Source organism: Miniopterus schreibersii (genome assembly GCF_964146895.1).
Source record: "Miniopterus schreibersii genome assembly, chromosome: 18".
NCBI classification, from domain to species: domain Eukaryota; kingdom Metazoa; phylum Chordata; class Mammalia; order Chiroptera; family Miniopteridae; genus Miniopterus; species Miniopterus schreibersii.
The window spans coordinates 10,727,515-10,747,063 of NC_138121.1; positions in this window are offsets into that span (position 1 = coordinate 10,727,515).

The window sequence follows — 19,549 nt, forward strand, 5'->3', positions numbered from 1 at the left end:
TGGCTGACCCGAGCGGCCTTGATGGTGGCGTGGATGGGGCGCAGCCCTGGGCAAAAGTAGTCAGATCTGGCTCACATTTAAAAGATAGAACTAAGAGGATTTGCAGAGGGACCCGAGATAGTGTGACGCCCAAAGAGAGGAATCGAGATTTAAGTTTTATTTTGCCTGAATTATGGTCCTATTTATTTTGCCTGAAAGATGCTACTAATTTAGGGAAGCGCGATATGAAGTGATAGAAGTCAACAGTCTGGGTTTGGGTATACTCCTTTGGGAGATAATATCCGTTTTAAGATAACTATCAAGTCCCTGCGATGAGATTTTAATGGGAAGTTGAATATTCAGTCTAAAGTTCAAGGGAGTCGCCAGGACAGCGACGTTATTTATGATCCCGTGATCAAATGAGGCAATTTAAGAGGTTAATATAGAGGGAGGAGGGCTTATGGAGGGTTCATGCTTGGCCCTGTTTCTCTATTTTATTTCAAAGAGCTTTTTGAAGTCATGATTAAATGAGATAATAAATGGGTACTTATTCAAGCATTACAAAGCTCTAGATGATAAATAATGTTATTATCCATATGATACAGAGGAGAAAATTGCAACTCAGTGAGATTAGGTAAATCCGATGAGGTGGCACAGCCGTTAGGGGCTGGAGCGCATGACCAGATCGGACAGTCCCCAAATCGCGCCCTGCACTGTGCTGCTACCCACGGAGTCTCATGTGACTGGGGACAGCACCTCTGTTCCACAGCTGGGCTTCCGTGAATGGTAAGGGAGGGCCTGTCCTCTCCAGATGGCACAGCGCGGCTTCCCCGGGTCCCCCAGCAGGTACGCGCGGGCCCAGGTCTCCATGCTGCCTCTGTCATCTTCCCCCATCCTTCAGACGCCAAGACCCGCTTCCGCACCCCGTGGTGCAGGCTCTCCTCTCAGTTTACAGAATTTGTGTCATTCAGCTCATTGGTATTATTTCTATTGCAGTTTCCATGGAATCCCGATTGTAAGCCAAACAACCGGCACAATCCCCGCCTCGAATTAGTACTTTCCCAGTGAATGAATGAAGGTTTCCTTTAATATGCATTTTTATCTCTTGGTTTAATGAGTTAGAAACCCTGCTTCCTGTGTTGTTATTTTAAGATATTTGGAGAAAATGAACCTTGATTGCTCTTAGTAGGCCAGCTCAACATCTGGAAATGGACTTTCTTTGAGCCCATGTGGTCCACATGATGTAAGGAAGCTACAGGGCTCTCTCTAGGGTTTGGTGTCTCCAAGAAAAGACAGCCAAATTACCTTGTTGGTTTGTTAAAATGTACATTTCTGTACTTTGAGCTCAAAAGATACAGAATTAGGAAATTTTAAGGAGCTCTTCAGGCGATCATGAAGCATTTTAAGATTGACAGCCGATACCTGCCCTGGGGGACTTGCCTTAATGTGGCTGATTACCAGCCCCTGTGTATTGATTGGTAAAGCTTTGCCCTTAACCATTTCTCTAAAGCATAAACTCAGAGTCGACAGTGTTGGGCCTCAAAGTCAGCTGTTGTTATTACTAGGAATACGACCCGCTGTGAATTTCTTAACCTTTCGAGGCTTATTTCCGTTCCTTTGCAATGAATTGCCTCTTATTCTCGCAGCACTTAAACATAGTTATAATTTTGTTGTTTATCAAGACCAAGAACTGTGCTTCACACGTAGGGCACTAAATCCATGGTAGAAATGACCATGATCATAGATTGCGGCTAGTAGCAGTGGTAGTAATAGCTTATCTGGTGTCGGAGGGCCTGGCCGGCTGGGCGGGCCGGTGACACCTGTGGAGGTGCCCAGAACAACCCGTCCTGTGAGGAAGACTTGCTCCCTTAGGCCGTTAGACTGCCCTCTGGGTGCTCTCGGTTCTGAACAGGAGGGTGCCGCATTGCCAGGCAATATGGGAAGGCCGGGTGTGGGCAGCCCCCTGAAGCGCAAGAAAGGGCTCGGCTCTGAGTGGGGTGATTTAACGAACTGCCCGGCTGCTTGTGACCTGGGGACACATGCCCATTAAGCCCTGTACTGTTTCTATAGCAACCATGGCTGTGTCCAGGTGGATTGTAAAATAGTGGTTCTTAAGAAGGTTTCTCTCTCTCGTACAACCTGAGAGGCTGGAAAGAAGCTCTGGGACAAATTATTGGAATGGTGTCTTCTGGAATCCTACGTGGAGTTGGGACACCCGTGCAGGGTGAAGTAGGCCGAGTGGTCATGGGCTTGTAACACGGCGAGGAAACATCTGCCGGCCCCTCGCCGCTCTGCTCCCACCTGGGCCGGCGTCTCCCTGGATCCTGGGGCTGGTGGGAGGCGGCGCTCAAATGTGGTTCTGCTTCCCATGTCACTAAGAACCTTCTTGTCCTGGCCGGTTTGGCTCAGTGGCTAGAGTATTGGCCCGTGGACTGAAGGGTCCTGGGTTCGATTTTGTCCAAGGGCATGTATCTCAGTTGCAGGCTCCATCCCAGTTGGGGCTGAAGCAGGAGGCAACCAATCGATGTTTCCCTCTCTCTCTCACTTTCTCCCTCTCTCTTCCACTCTCTTTGAAAAGCAATGGAAAAAATATCCTTGGATGAGAATTGAAAAAAAAAAGAATCTTCTCTGTTTAAGAGTAATTGCTACTATTAGTATTTTAGAAAACAAGAATCTATTAAAAGTTTTATCCTTGGAGCTTGGAAGGAAGGCATGCTAAGACATTATAGGTTAGTACAGGTCGCTTAAGGTTGAGGCCATTGGAAGAGGCTTACAGTACCCTGCGATATGTACTTAGAGATAAAAATAAAAGCTAACAATGTTGGAGCAGCAGTTGTCAACTAGACACTGCTCTAAGTATTTTATATGTAAAGCCTCATTTAACATCAGTAGTATCTGAGATATTTGGGAAACAGTGACATAGAGAGGCAAAGCCAGTTGTTTGCATTCCCAAGCCTGTCTTTAGAGAAGTACTGTGCAATAGAATTATCTGTGATGAATGAGACGTTTATGTTTGTTCTGTCCAATACGGTAGCCACAAGACCCATGTAGCTAAATATGTAGCTATTAAGCACATGAATGTGGCTACTGTAACTGCAGAAATAGGCTTCTCTATTCGACAAATGCGGCGCTAGAGACTGAGCGTTTAACCACAACCGACTTTTGGCAGATTGGCCTGGGGTACCAGCTTGTGCAAGCTCCACATTTGTCATGACACCTGAAAGCTTAAAAAGGAGCTAGCCATTGAAAGATACCAGGAAAGAACATTCCAGATCCACAAAATACAAAATGTAGAGGAAAAAATTTGATAGATATTTTGTAGATTCTCCTTGAGTTTAGTGGACCTGAGAGAAAAGCCTGAAGTGAGATGAAGCTGGAGAGGATGGCAGAAAACTCTACAAGCAAAAATTTAGCTTAGCTGGGAGGTGGAGGGAATGCCTGCTTCCCCTGGGCATTTTTTCCAACGATGGCAACTTCCCACTGCTTATTTATTTATCTTAGTTTCTGTATTATTTAAGTTAACATTAGCTACTGTAGCACATGCCTCAAAAATGGGTATCTGGCTGGGCCATGGGCATGGCTCAGCGGTTGAGCATCGACCTAGGATCCAGGAGGTCAGGGTTCGATTCCCAGTCAGGGCACATGCCTGGGTTTCCCAGTAGGGGGCGTGCAAGAGGCAGCCAGTCAGTGACCCTCTCTCATCATTGATGTTTTCCTTTCTCCCTCCCCCTTCCTCTCTCTGAAATCAATGAAAACATTTTGTTTTTTTTTTAAAGATACCTGTTCAAACAGGAGAAAAGTTTATTAGTACTCGCCTAAGAACAAAATGAGCAGACCATTTGCCAAGTGGTAAGTTGAGGGAGCTAGGTCCCCTATGTCCTGTGGCTTTGCCACTCTCAACAGGACCAGTGTATCAACTCATTTCACACTCAGAAAACAAAAGAGAGCATGGAGGATCTACGGAGAGTTCTGTGAGGTTTTCCTGGTCAGAGTGAGCATCGATTCTGCTTATGTAATAGGGGCTTGTCACAAGGCAGCCAGAGGAGCTGGTAAATGTAGGTTAACAGTAGATCCAAGAAAAAGGTACAGTGGTCTTGGTGCCCAGCTCTACTCTCAGCCACATGATGGCTGTGAGTTAAACTTCTGATGAGATAACATTAAGAGAGGCAGTTTAAAATACACGATAGAAATATCATTTTTGGACCACACAATGACAAAGTATAATCAACGGCTTACACTTAACAATCACTCCATTCTTCCAGAATCCCCAGGCCCCCAGTTCATTCTTTTGGGAATTAGAGTTTTGGCAGTTAGAGGCCAAAGTGCCGAAGGCACAAGGGCAGGACAGAAAGTGTACGTTTGGCATCCAGTAAGCTGGGGCAGAACGGGGCCTGTGAGTCCCACAGAGTGTGGCCGGAGAGTAAGAAAAAAGGAGCGCGTCGGGGGAGCCATGGGGAACCCGGACTAGACGTGCTCTGTACACTTGCGTGGCTCACCGTCGCTCATTTGGGGGGGGGGGGGCATTCTCTAATAGAAAGTCCCCTAACTTGGATACTGCTTTCCGAAGGTTTGTGTCTTTTACACGTGAGCTCGAAGGACAAATTGTCTTAAAATACTCCTAGGATGCCGAGCAAAGACTTCGCCCGAGTAAAAAGGAAATGACAGCTGTGAGACAGAGTCACAGATGCTCAGAGCGGGGGAGAGCGGGAGTGTCCCGTTCACAGGCACGCATACACGCGTACATGCGATTACACACATCCACAAGGCAGTGGCGCTCACTCTGAGGAACGCAGGCTTTGCAACCAGCGCTTGGTCTCACATTTCAGTACAACTATCGCCGAAGGCCCCCGGGAACTTACTCAGCATCTGAGTCTCCCACAGGCGTTATTCTCAGGACTGACTGAGTTAACGCGGGTGTGGCACTAAGAACAGGATGCTGTGTGCACCACGACGCTGGTCAGTATCTTTAGCATCGGCGACGACAAGGGAGGCCATCAAGTCCCCAGACGCCGACTGAACTGCGACGCTCAGGCCGCAGCAGCATCTTTCCAAGCGTCTGTTGTGAAGCCCAGCACCTCCTGGGAGACTGCATGAGTTTGAATCCTGCCTCTTACCTGTTAACTGTGTTCTAGAAAAGCTTTTTTATTCTTTTCTTTTAAAAACATCTCTAAAACTCACTTTTTTGCATGTGTGAAACGGAAGGCATACTAACAGCTCATTCTGAAGACTATTTTGAGGTTGGCATGAAAGCTTGTGCCGCAAACACAAAGCCGGCACAGAAAACGGTGCCGCTGATGCTGCTGCTGCTGATGGCGGCGACGGCGACAGTGGTAATTAGGTGATGATCATTCTGCTACTTTATTCTCATCGTGTAAACATATTTCCATTAAGAGAATGATTAAAATCATTTGAATAAGCAATTTCATTTCTTAATAGGAAGAAAAGCATGTAGTATGATAACTTTTTACTCTACTGCTGATGTTTCCGACTATCTCTAATTGTTATAGATGATATTTTCCCCCTCGATTCAATTATATGCCACTAAAAGGAAAAGAGAAAATTAGATCAATATCGATACATGCTTTATGCAATAAAGCATCTAGAAGGCCATTTCAGAAGAGGCTGAGATTCAATAATTAATAACTCATTGATAGAAACAGTGGTTAATATATTACCATTGGGTCCTCACCCGTGTTTCAGACACATAACTAATATTTAAATATAATGTATTATACTCCTGATATTTGTGCAGACAACTCATGATTTATTCACATCTGTTATAACACATTCTGATAATTTATTTGGAAGAAAGCAATCTGCATTAATCATTTATTAATTATTAATAAAATATAAGAACTGCATTAAAGAGCTGCTGTTCAAAAATAACCTTTTCCTCTTGAAGCCAAGGACCTATTTATTCTCACCTTGCATTTTGTAAAGATTAATCACCTTTTCAGGCGCTGTCCTCTGATTTGACCCTGGGAGGCTTTGGAGGGAGAGACATATATATATTTTTTACATTCAGTTAGGAAAGTGTCTCCTCCTAAGATAGATATGTTGACGGCCCAGCTCTCGATAGCTCAGAATGTGATCTTCTTAGTAAACAGGATTGGTGCAGACATAATCATTTAAGCTGAGGTCATACTATTTCAGTATGATTGGTGCCCTTACAAGAATCCAGCCCATGCGAAAATGGAGAAACAGAAGAAAGCCCTGGGACACGGAGGCAGAGTTAGGAGCGGGGTGTTCACAAGCCAAGGAACTCAAGGGTTGCTGGCTGTTGCCAGAAGCCCGGAGGAAGCCATGAAACAGATTCGCCCTCAGAGAAAAGTCAGCCCTGCCAACCCTTGACCTTAGGCCTCTGGCTGGCAGGATCGGAGAGAATACATTTCTGCTGTTCTAAGACACCCAGCCCGTGGTCCTTGATGATCACAGCCCGGGAAAGTAGCGCGGCCTGCAGCTTCTGCCCTGGCCGGGCACCGGGAAGGCTCCCGCGGCTCTCCTGGGAACACCTCGCAGGCTGGGGGGCGCCCGCGTGAGAACCCCGCTCCCCACATTCACCCGCCGCCTGCGGCAGCTTGTCGGGTAAATTTATGGGAAGCTCTGCACCTTCATCAAGTTACCCTCGCAGAGTGATCATGCAGCCTTGGTAGCTCACACAGATCGCTTTATTTCATTCTCTGTCTGCTTCTGAATAAATATGTTCTGGTAGTAAGACTAGTGGCATAGTCCTAATAATCCTTAGTGTTTTACGGAATTAATAAGGTACTAATGTTCCAGCTTAAATATATTACCTGATTTCTCCTGACATTGTGTTTTTTTAAAAAAAGAACCTGGTATCGGCCTGAGTTTCTCTCTTCTTGAAGTGATTTAGACTTTTTGCTTGAATAGAGCATATTCTGTTTTATCAAACTTTAATAATTCTACCGCAGTTTGTCTTATGATCAACATATTGTATCAGTATTTTCCAGTTTGCCCTTTTAATATGTTGAAAGTTTATATGTTAATTTGGGAAAGCTTCTTGGGCTCCACTGTGTGTGTATGTGTCTGCCCGTTGTTTTCTTTTTCTGTGTTTGCCGTTATAATGTGCCTGGCTACCTTTGCATTTCTTCTGTATTTATTTTCTTTTTTCTTTTTAATCCTCACCTGAGGATATTTTTTCCATTACTTTTCAGAGAGAGAGAGGGAGAGAGGGAGAGCAGGAGAGAGAGAAACATCAATGTGAGAGACACGTCGACTGGTCTTCCCCCCAAGTGCACCAACCGGGTTTGGGGAGTGAGCTCGAAACCCAGGTGCGCAGCCTTGACCAGGAATCGAACCCGAGACCTTTCAGTGAGCAGGCCAGCGCTCTAACCACCACGCCACACCTGCCCGGGCTGTATTTATTTCTTTTATCAAATTCTTCTATATCATTTTCTTCCTTTCCATTGATAAATTTTATTTTCTCCCCTCTGTTCTCTGCTTTCTTTATGAGACCTTCAATACAATCTGGTCTTCAATGCACACTTCTGGTCCTTCTAGCTTAGTACTTATTTCCAAGTTTTCTTTTATTTCTAATACTTCTTGGGCTTTTTCAGCTTTTTCATCATGGTTTACTATTGCCTATTATCTTACTTGTTAATTTTTCTGATTAGAACTTATATTTATTGAGCATACTATGAAATATATAATGCATTGTATGAAGCCATTTTTTGTATCTTATTAATTGGTACAGATTTTTAGGTAGATAGTTTTTGTGTTTTTTTTTTTTTTTTTTTTTCCCAAGCAATATCTTGCTGTTGGATTGAACCACAATACTTTGTTGTTTCTGTGAAAATTATATTACTTTCCTTTGAACAAGGTGGAATAATAGGAATCCAGCTTACCATCTCTCCCTTAAAAACACAGCCAAGTAAGATAAAACTGTTTTCTTATATCTTAACAACATCCCAGGCAAAAAGAAAATAATATTTTTAGAAATACCAGAATATCTACCACGCCGAGAAAAGTAAAATTCACAGTGTCTGGAATCCAGTGAAAATGCCCAGGCATGCGAAATATTCAGAAACTGTAACTCACAATGAGGAGGAACTATAATCAATTAAAACTGACCCAGAAATGACAGATTATAAAGTTTAGTAGACCAAGACATTAAAACAATTAACATAGTCCTATACTGTACATTTCAGAAGGTAGAGAAATGTTAAACATGATGTGCAGAGACAGAAAAGATTTAAAATGACCCAAAGAAAACCTCGAAAGATCAAAATTAAATATCTGAGATGAAAAATACAAGGAATGGTTTAAGGGCAGATTAGACATGCAGAAAAAAATATTAACATTAAAACCTATTGCAATAAAAATAGTCTAAAATGATGCACAAAGAAAAACAGTAGTGGACCAGAATGAACAGGGCATCCGCGAATGTGGGACAACCTCGGATGACCTACTGTATGTGCAGCTGGCATTTCTGAAGAAGAGGAAAAGGAAGGGAAACCTTAAAAATATGTTTGCAGTAATAATGGCTGAAAAATTTCAAATTTAATGAAAACTATAAATCCACAGATTAAACATGCTCAATGAACTAAGAAACATGAAGAAAAGTACACAATTGCACATTGTAAGCACATTGCTTAACACCAGTGCAAGAGGAAACCTTATAAAAACAACCAGAGGAGAGAGACGGAATACACAGAGAGAAACAAGAGGACAGTAATATCTTACCGCGGGCAGAGACGATGCAGGACCAGAGAAATGCAGCAATGTGTTTAAAGTGCTGAAACACGCACAGACACATGCACACACACCTGCCAATCAAAATTCTATAGTAAAACAAATTATCTTTAAAAAATGAAGCTACAGTGAGACATTTCAGACCTAGAGAAAGTAAAAGAACTTATTTCCAGCGGACCTGAACTGTAAGAAAAGATAAAATATATCCTTCAGGTGGAAGGACATGATATCAGATGGAACTCTGGATATACACAGAAAAATGAAGAGCATTAGAAATGGGAACTACATGGGTAAATGCTAAGACTTAACATGTAGTGCAAAACTTAAGGAGGGTTTGATGAGAAATGGAAATATATTTTTAAGGTGCTCATACTGAAAATGAAGTGGTATACTTTTACTAAAAGGTAGACTCTGATCATACACACACACATATATAAACCCTAAATGAAACACTAAAGTAAAACACAATATAAATATTGCTAGTAAGCCAACAAAGGAGATAAAATAGAATCATATCATTTCAATTATGCAGAAAAGCATTTGATGAAATCTAACATCTATTCCTAACAGAATACCTCCATAAACTAGGAATAATAAGGAATCACCTTAACCAGATAAAGCACATCTTGAAAAATACCTACAGATAACGTCGTACTTGAATATTGAGGACTGAACGCTTTCGCTCCTAAGATTAGGAGCAGCAGCAGAGCAAGATTGAACACAGATTTTATTCAGTGTAATATGATGTGAAAAAAAAAATTATCAAGACTGGAAAGTAAGAAATACAAGTGTTTTTATTAGCAGACAGCATAATCTTGTAAGGAGAAAATCCTAAGAAATCTGGAAAAGCAAATTCTAGGGCCAGTAAATGAATTTATAAACATTTTAGTATATAAGATAAATATACAGAAATCAATTGTATTTCTTATATGGGTAACAAAATATCAGAAATTTAAAATAAAAATACCTCTTGCAATTACATGGAATATATAAAATATTCAACAATAAAACTGACCATCCACATGGAATTCCACTAAATTGAAAACTACAAAACATTTTTGAGGGGGGAAAAACTGGCTCAGTTAATGAAGAGATATGCCATATTCACAGATCAGAAGACTGTATTGATATGTCAGTTACTCTTAAGTTAATTATATAGTCTGCACAACCTCAATCAAAACCCCAACAGTGTTTTCATAGGAAAACAAAACCAGAACTGATTCTAAGATCCGTACGGGTGTGCAAAGGGCCTGGAATGTCTAGCACAACTTTACATAAGAAAAGCAAATCTGGGGGACGTATGCTCCTTCCCTTCAAACCAGAGATTGGGAAAATCTGCCAAGATAGGCAGAATAATGGCGCATACGGGGTCCAGATACAGGTTTGCACATACCTGATTGATTAATCTTGCACCAAGGCACTAAGGTAATTTGGCGTAGAAAATAACTGTGTTCCTCCCACAATTAGCCTATACCCTAAGCACCCATTCCCACACACATTCCCCCAATTTCTACTTGTAGAGAACTCAAGTAGTTCTTTTGGAGTGTAGTGCAGCGGACCTCCTCACATGTATATTTGCTGTTTCTATCTGTGTGCCTATCATCTTGGTATCCATCTCTGCGTTGATCTATCCATCATCTAGCTAGCTAGCTAGCCACCATCTGTCATCTGTCTATCTATCTTTTTTATTTAACATGCTTAAACTTAACAGCACATTCACAAATGTGGCTCAGCATATATACTTGTCCTTCGCTTCAAAAGCATTCCATTTTTATTTCTTTTCTTTTTTTATGTGTAGTTTTATGTCCAGGTGAAGCAGTTTGCAGTTTTTTAAAATGACCGTCTATGGAAACCTACACATCTTTTCAGCCATTCTTTCCTCTTAGAAATAATAAACAATTTCTGGGGGGCAAGAGAATACGCTGTCTGCGTGTATTGATACAGAACCACGTTTTCCCCCCTCCACAGTAACAGTGAGGGTCCTGTGGGTAACAAATTATTGCAGCCAGGCACAAGTACCTCAAGGATGTGGTCGACGAGATGACTTCAATAAATCCTGCAATTCCTGTTCCCCCAGAAAGTTTAGCAACAGCAAACTTGTTACCAAAGCAGATCCCTCTCTGTCTTCTACTGAGGGGAAAGAATGGTTAAATATAAAAATAATATCAGTGTGTCAGGTCAGATATTTAGAAAGGTATCCTTTGCACCTTTGGGCACCTTTTTATAAAAGTACACAGGAAACACTATGTTCAGACTTGTATATCAAATTTTAAGAGGGATAGAGGCAAACAAGACAGAAGTAGAAATTGTTATAAATTGGAGAGAGTTACAATTTCGCTAACTGTTACATACTAGTCAATGTGATGGTATATTTATGATTTCTTGGCAACACAGTGTGAGATACTATTACACCTATTTTACAGAAGATAAAATGGGAGTTAAATTTTTCTGGGACATATTGTAAGTAAATGGAGCAGCTAGGTTTTTAGAGTCTACCAGACTAGAGTCTAACATAAGACTAGAGAAATACTTGATAAAAGGGAATCTACTTGGACAGGAGACTAAAACACTAGATTAAGAAACTGATTTGGAGAGCTGTAGTGTCAAAGAAGTACAGTATTTGGATTTCTTTATATGGTTCCAGCGGGTTGTGAAACTATAAGGAGATGTATTTTGGCTTCCAAAACAAAGATGATCAGTACAGGTGTCCAGCAATGGACTGGGTGTGTCCTGTGCAGTGACTGCCCCGTCTCCAAAGTTCAAAGCGAGGCTAGAGTCTAACCCTGCGCTCTCCAATGTGGCTGCACTAGCCACGCGAGGCTTGTGATTTACACTAATTAATATTAAATGAAATGAAGACTTTAGTCCCTCAGTTGAATGAGCCAAATTCCAAGTGCTCAATAGGCATGTACCACTGCATGCACAATATTTATTTTAAAAAAACATTATTAGTGACTTTCATATTTAGTTTCATGCTTCCTTTGCAATTTCTTTTTTGATGTTGCCAGTGTTTTTTATCTTCATAGTACTGACGTCACTGCAGCGGCGCCTGGGTGGATGGAATTCTTCGAGGGCACTGTCGGTAGGCACTCCCAGCTATCCCCTTTGTGCCTTTCCCACCTGCTACAAATTCTAAGGCAAAGTTGTCATTGACATACGGCCCTTTTCCTGCACCATCAATGATAAAATATCTGGGAAGAGGAGATTTGGTCCTTGTCTTGCATCTGTCATCATTGAGCTACCGTGACATAGAACCAAAACCAGTAAACGTTTTTATGTTCAAGGAAATGGTGGGGAATGTTGCTTGTCTGACTTCAGTGACAAGTCTCATAAAAACATAAACGTAGAGGAAAAACAGGTGCAGAAAGAGAAAACAACCAGCAAGTGATGGTCAGGTTTCAAAATAGAATCTGTTTCCCAATTGCACTACCTACCCTGCGTCCTTTTCAGAAGCTGCTCCTCTCTCCAGTTCCTGTAATAAATACACCCATATTACAGAGTCACTGCCTTTCCCGCGTCCGAACAATTTTTTCTGAAACAATGGGTATGTTATTTCTAGCATTTAATATCCAATTAAATATTTTTCAAAATCTACCGACACCATAAAAATGATCATTAAGTATTTATTGGGCACCATTATGTTTAAGAGACAAATTTACTTCATTATTTTTTAGGGAAATGAATAGATTTATATAAAATGCTTATTGAATTCAAAATCAATTTAATTAAATTCTAAGAGACTATCAAACTATACATTGACTTCACTGATTGTATATCTATATACTTCTGTCTATCTGTCTCCCTGCCCTCAAGGAGCTTGCCTTGTAGAAGCAGAGTTCAGTATTTCATTTTCCCTTCCATTATGAATGACTGTTTCTGTAAGAGCTATAATAAAGATATGCACAGAGCAGACTAAATAGCCAAGGCTCTGTCAAATGGGAAGGCTTCATAATGCAGCTGCCAAGGCTTTGAAAACTTGAAAGCAGAGAGGGATTTCAAAGGGGACATGCTTTTTTTGAAAAGCCAAGTGCGTGCATTTTTGAAGATACCCCTACATCGCTGTACAGAGACCCCAGAACAGTGGCTCTCAGACTTGCCTGCCCAACCTTAACCACCCAGGGAGCTTTCAACACCGACATGCCAGGGCCCTGCCCCTGAGATTATGGTTTGTTAGATCTCAGAAGAGGCCTGGTCTCAGAGATTTTAAGAGCCCTCCCTCCCGGTAGTTCTCGTCAGCAGCCAAGGTTGAGAACTAGTGCCTTAGATGACAGTCAGGAGATTGTAGGTAGGGGGGAAAAAATGGTTGTTTTACCAGACTCTTGTAAAAATCTCCTGGATACAGGGTGGGATAAAAAGAGGTTTACGGTTGTTCGTATGAAAAAGACATGCAGGTTATGCCATGATTATTACAATAGCTTTATTAACTCTGTGCTTCTGGTGCTCACAACTGTAAACCTGCTTTTGCCCCACCCTGTGTAATAATTTACATAAGCCATGGAGCTAAATGATTGACCTATAATCGTTCATAGGATTCCTTTAGAAACTTATAAAATCTTCTTGCTATGTATTTCATTTTAGCTTACATTTTCAGAGTACTTAATATACTTTCCTTTATAGTATAAAATAGTGTTACTTGTGAGACTTGAAAATAATTAATTTGATATCACCCATTCTTATGTGGATGAAGGAGAAATAAAAATAAATTTACTGTCTTAGATACAAATAAAGTGTCTAATCTAGTGCCTGATATGTAAAAGATGAAGGAAATAAACTAATATTTACTAAACGTATGTCCAAGACTGGGCCAGGTAATTACACATGTAGTCTTAATTTATCTTCCATCAACTCATTTATGTTGACATACCTTTTCCCCACATAATAATTTTGTGTATATATATATGTGTGCATATATAGACACTGAAGTATAGGATTATTAAATGCAAACCTTACATTAATAAACACTTTTTTCTGAACAATATTGTGAAAACACTGCTTTTTAAGTGAAAAGAGCACTGTTTAGCCATAGTAGAATATTCTGACATACCCTGAGCCAACAAGGACAGATCTTCAAGGATCATGCAGATTACTACGACCTCTTGTCACAACATTCTTACCACCAAATTACAGTGTGCACATGGGTGGAGTGCTGGTTGGAAAACCAGTCCAGCACTTGAAATAATTATATTTTCATGTCTCCCAAATATAAGCCTCCAGAGGGTAGGAAGCTAATGCGTGTGTGTTTTTTTACTGCACTGTTCCAAGCACCAAACAGCAACTGATTTAAAGTAGCCAAACCTATGTGTTCAATGAATAAAATCAGTGAATTAAAAAACCACACCACTGACATATGCATCATATAGAAAATCAATCCAGCAACTGAAATAAGAGTTTTCATGAGTAGACTTTGGTCAACCATTTATGGATTATAGAAATTTGTAGAACAAGGCGATGTTCAGTTTCTCTTTTGGCTATAACCAAAAGATTCAATTAAAAAATAAATTATTCAAAGAACAGAAGACAATTGAAAGATGATCCTTGGCCCAAAACAGTTAATATTGAATGATTTTTATCAAACGGGGAAAATTACAGGTTAGTTATTATGTGGTAGAATTCCCGAAAATTATTCAAAAGGAACAAGACAGTAACATGTGAAGTTAGATATGAAATGGAGAAAATACTAGTGTTTTTCCTAATGGTGATATTGCTTGTTTTAAAGTAAATATCAAATATGATGGTAAATTAGTCTGATTCCTGGCCATAAGAACATTGTTGGGTCTTACGTAAAGTAAAAATGCGGTTGACTTACAACCTCCACAGGGCACTGTCATAAATGGCAGTTTCTATAGCCCCGTCTTACGCCTCTGCATTGGTGATAGGCATAATTCGAATTGTTTTTGCAGTTTTGTGTGATAACAGAAGAGAGTTGCAAGGCAACGGTACATCTGATGAGGGCAGATCAAGAGGAGTGATCCTCACGCTATGTGAGAAGATATTAACTGTGGAAATGATGTTAATTACTTTCTAAATGTCACTAATTCAGTGTGTTCATGCTATATTAATAAAAGAAAAGTCTATTATGCCTTAATGGTTACTGGGACAAATAAATACCATATTGCTGAAATAATTATATCCTTTTAATAGGAATGTGTTTGGTTCTGTTAAATTTATTTTTACACATTAAAGTTTTAAATGGGTTAAAGGTACAGTGATCTGGGTAAGACGGGGCACTGTTAAGCTGTGCTTATTAAAGTATGTCTCCGTTCAGTTATGTAAATAGTATAGATGATAGACATCTACAGAAACAAAACCAGAATAAATAGGCATTAAAAGTCGATCCAGAAGCTGCATTTATAGACTAGCACCTTAGCATGCCTTTCTCTCTGATGGATTACCATTCACAGTTCCGATTTGCAAGGCCAGTATTTCATGGCATTGTGTTACCATGCATATTTTCTTTTTTAAATGTATCTTTATTGATTTCAGAGAGAGGAAGGGAGGAGGAGAGAGAGAGAGAGAAAAATCAGTGATGAGAGAGTCATTGATGGGCTGCCTCCTGCACGCCCCCCACCCGTGATCGAGCCCCAAACCCGGGCACGTGCCCTGACCGGGAATCGAACTGTGACGTCCTGGTTCATAGATAGACGCTCAACCGCTGAGCCATGCCGGCCGGGCTCATTTAACTTCAGTTACCTCCTAAAGATCCTTTCTCCAAATACAGTCATATTGGTGGCTAGTGCTTCCACAAATGAATTTTTAGGGGGCACAGTTCAACCCATAGCAGTAGGATTGCGATTGTGAAGGAGCTGAGCCGCCTGAAGCAGTGGTTGTGCTGTGTTCCACTCACCCCTCCGTCAGGCCTTTTCATGCCTCTGGTCTTCAGTATGTTCCATTTCTCTGTCTGAAATACTTTCTCCAAAGCTTCCCTTTTCCCTAACTTGTAAATTCTTACTTATCTTTTAAGAGTCAATCAACCAAAACTCCTCTGTGGAATTTTCCCTTAAATCCATCTTCATCTAGTGTCTCTCACGGTCTCTCCCCTTTTCCTACATCCATTTGTGTGTATTTGACAGTAACACGTACTCCCTTCCCTGGGGAATAACATGCCATCCCTCCCTTTTTCTTCTCTTAAATTACTTATTTAAATGTAACTACTGCGAGGGTGGAGCTAGTGCTTTACTCACCATTTTGTGAAATAGAGGGAGTTGTCGCGGTTGTATTTTGGAAATGAACTAGCCTGGCTCTCATGACAAGACCCAGTGTCAACCAGTTAATATAAATGAATTAAACTGGGCACTACTTTGTGAATGCAAATCATCCCCCCGCAATACTTCACGGCGACCAGCGCCTGCGCTTCTGTGTCAGGATGTTCAGTGGGTGCTGGCAATGCCGTCTGCGCAGAATGCGCTAGCGCATATCACACAGATCCACTTAGTGTTCCTTGGTTTTCTTTGGGAGAATATTATTTCTTTTACTTTTCGTTAGTAATAGATCATAGCTTTAAGCAAGGTTATAATACGCAGAGCCCCAGGGGGAAGAAGATGGGTCAGCATGAGGTTGGGTTCGGGTATTGCCCAGTCACTGTGACACTGAATTACTAACTTGTTTGTGTTTACCCCAGTTGACAGTCACTAGATTGTCTTTATAAGGGGACTTCCACTTCTTGAAATGCCCAGAGGGTAATAATTGGAAAACAGACACATGCAAATATATATTTATCAGATTGAACTGTCCAGATATGTTTGCCTGAATGTGAGGCTTGAGATGGTTTCCTTGGCGTAGGATCTCTGGAATGTCATTATGCACAAAACACCAGGAACACCTTCCCCGGAACTTTCTGTGGCTCTAAATATATATCTAGCATGTATAAAATGGAGAATGCGTAGACTGCTAGGTTCCACGCGTTGTATGCACATACACACACACGCTTGCGCGCGCACACACCTGTTTCTTGGCCTGGCTCAGGAATTTATTTCCCTGATGCTCCATTCTCTGGCTTTCTAATGGTTCATTTTATGATATGATATTGTTTCACACATGAATGGATTGAAAGGCATGAGAAGTAATCTGCCTGCTGTGAATTTATTCCTAAATCCCTTCTCTTGCTCAATGTCCATGCATTTGAGTCTCCATCACCAAGTGCCAAGAAATATTTTTCCTTGCTTGGTATGGATGCTCTGCCTGCTCTTCCACTCTTCCCCACCCTCAAAGCAAACATTTGGACGGAGTTCAGAGTTCTGGAAGAACATTTGCATTGTAGATTCTCTTTTAACATTTGCAGTGAAAATAGTAAGAGACAACTCATTCCCTAATGCTCCCATTACAGAGTATTTGCATAAAATTAATTAGAAAAGAATTAATATTGTATATGCTCCACTTATAGACCCAAATATTTTCTTGGAATTGATGTGATGCCATGCAAATGTGCAAAAAGTCGTGTGGGTGTTTTTTCAGAATATAGTCAGCATGATGCAAATATTTATTTCATTTTTATTTATTTGTATTAACAAAATGTGTGGTTTTTTTTTCATTTTTGCTTATAGATCTCTATGCTTACCCCTATCAAAAACTCTAGCCATGGTATTTCTTTATAAAGAAATAAAACACATGCACTTAATACATAGACAAATCAGACATGGTCCTTGACCTCACAGAGCTTGGAGTCTAATACGGAAGGAGGTTATTGAATAGGTCAGTGTAGGTAAGAATAACTGAGAATAAGCCATTCAGCCTATTTATAACCTAGTCTGTGGCAGAATTGAGGACTTCTAGAGGAAATGACATTGTAAGATTAAGACCTGACAGCCGAGTAGGCTCTTGCTAGCTTCCCTGCGAGGAACGGTGGGCCCTGCAGACCGGGCAGCTGCAATTCTTGCCCTGATGGTGAGGAGGCGCTACCTCGTGCCACCCCATCAGCGAGCATCGTTTGTGAGAGAAGGCACCAGATTTCAGGCTTCCCCTAACCCCGTGCCGTGGAAAGGCTGAAACACGCTGAAGTCGAGATGGCAGGTCTGCAGTATAGATTTTCTGTTTTTCATAAAATATAATGTTAAGAGCAAGTTACATATTCTGAGCAGCAGAATCTGTTCGAAAAATATTTCAGACCTTACTGAGGGATATTAAAGGACACATGAATATATGGAGAGGCCTTCAATTTGCCTGCTGCAGGGAAATACCAAACTGATCAATGGAACAAAACAAGTAGGACTTCAGCCTCTTTGGAATATACAGAAGCATTTGTTAATTTTTAAAAAGCAGGGGGAGAACTTTCACAACCAATGAGAATCTTTGAAACAAAATCCAACATATGATATTAAATAATTCTACAATTTAGGGTAACTTAGAGATCAAGTTATATTCTTTCATATTATGTATCAAGAATCTGGTAAAAAGTTTGTATGTGAAAGAGATGACGTCTATGAAAACATAAATACAGACAAGCACACAAACACATTTGGGAACAATAATAGTAAATGATAATAGTTACAATGAAATTCTTAAGGAACCTATTTGGGTAAAAAGTTAAATGTTTAATAAGTGTCATATTAATAGGAAATTTCAAAAATGCAAAAATAATGACAAAGAAATAATGCCCTAATTTTAAGCACTGTAAAACTTAATAAACATTTTGTCAATAGTAAAATAGGCAAAGAATATTAATGGTAGAGTTTCTAAATGAGTAGTACAAATAGTCAATAAACTTGTGAAATGCATAATAAACTTCATACCAGTGCAAATGAAAATAACAATATGCCATTTCTTACCTATTTAACTGGTACCTGATATATTGCTGGAGATTTTATAGAGAAACAGCCTTAGTTATATCTTGTTGGGAGAAGTATGAATTGATTCCATCTCTCTATAAATCCATTTGGTAATGTAAATATTTGACCCAGTACATCTTTGTCTAATAATCTATCAGGAAAGTGGTCATATATGTAGGAAAATGTTTTATTTTAATTACAGATATAGTGTTTAAAAATTGAAATAACATCCTTTGCGTCTCATGTCCTTCTGTTCCTATAGGTAGTTTTTGTCTCTTCTCTCAACAGTTTTATCTTTCTTGCCCTAAAACAAATATGTCCAACATTCACTCTCCTCCAATGAAATTTTAAAAGCTACTTCTTACATTCTGCTTGCCAGAAAATTAAAGTTAAATATTAGCAGATGCCTCATTTATTCGTCAAATTTACAATCTGTGCCTTCATTGCTGAGCCGGTCATTAATTGCAGTGATAACTTCCATTATTTACAAATCATTACTGATGTGTGTTTTGTTTAGTCCATAGCTGGTGTTTCTTCTCGTTCACAGCTGACACGGCGAGGAGAGCAGGAGGAAACTTTCTTTGTCATTGTCATGGTGCTAATGAGGGCAGGAAGGGGAAGAGAGAGAGCTTCAACCTCAGCCTAAAAATCGAACCTGTGACAACTAAAGAAATACGCACAATCAGATATCTATTAATTAGTGGGAGACTCAAGAGGGCTATGAGTTTGGGATATCCACTCTATGCCAGGCATAACAGCAGGCATTTTACCAAAAGGAAAGGAAATAACATTGGCTGAGTGTCTGCTACATACTAGAAACCGGCCTACTTTTTACATGTAATTTTATTTAATCTGTTGAATCCTTTGAAATGCAGCAAGAGAAGCCTTAGTTAAAATGTTAAGAAGGTAGAGTCATCAACTAAACACATCCTGACAGCTTCTCGGTCACGTAGACACCTAACAAAGGCTTGATTTGTGAGACACCCTTAAGGGGTCCCCCTGCATTTTCCTCAGACATCCCATTTTGCTCCAAAGGGTGACTAGGGGATGCCATTCCCTGCTGTCCCGCCAGCCACCCACAGCGCAGCTCGCAGCTC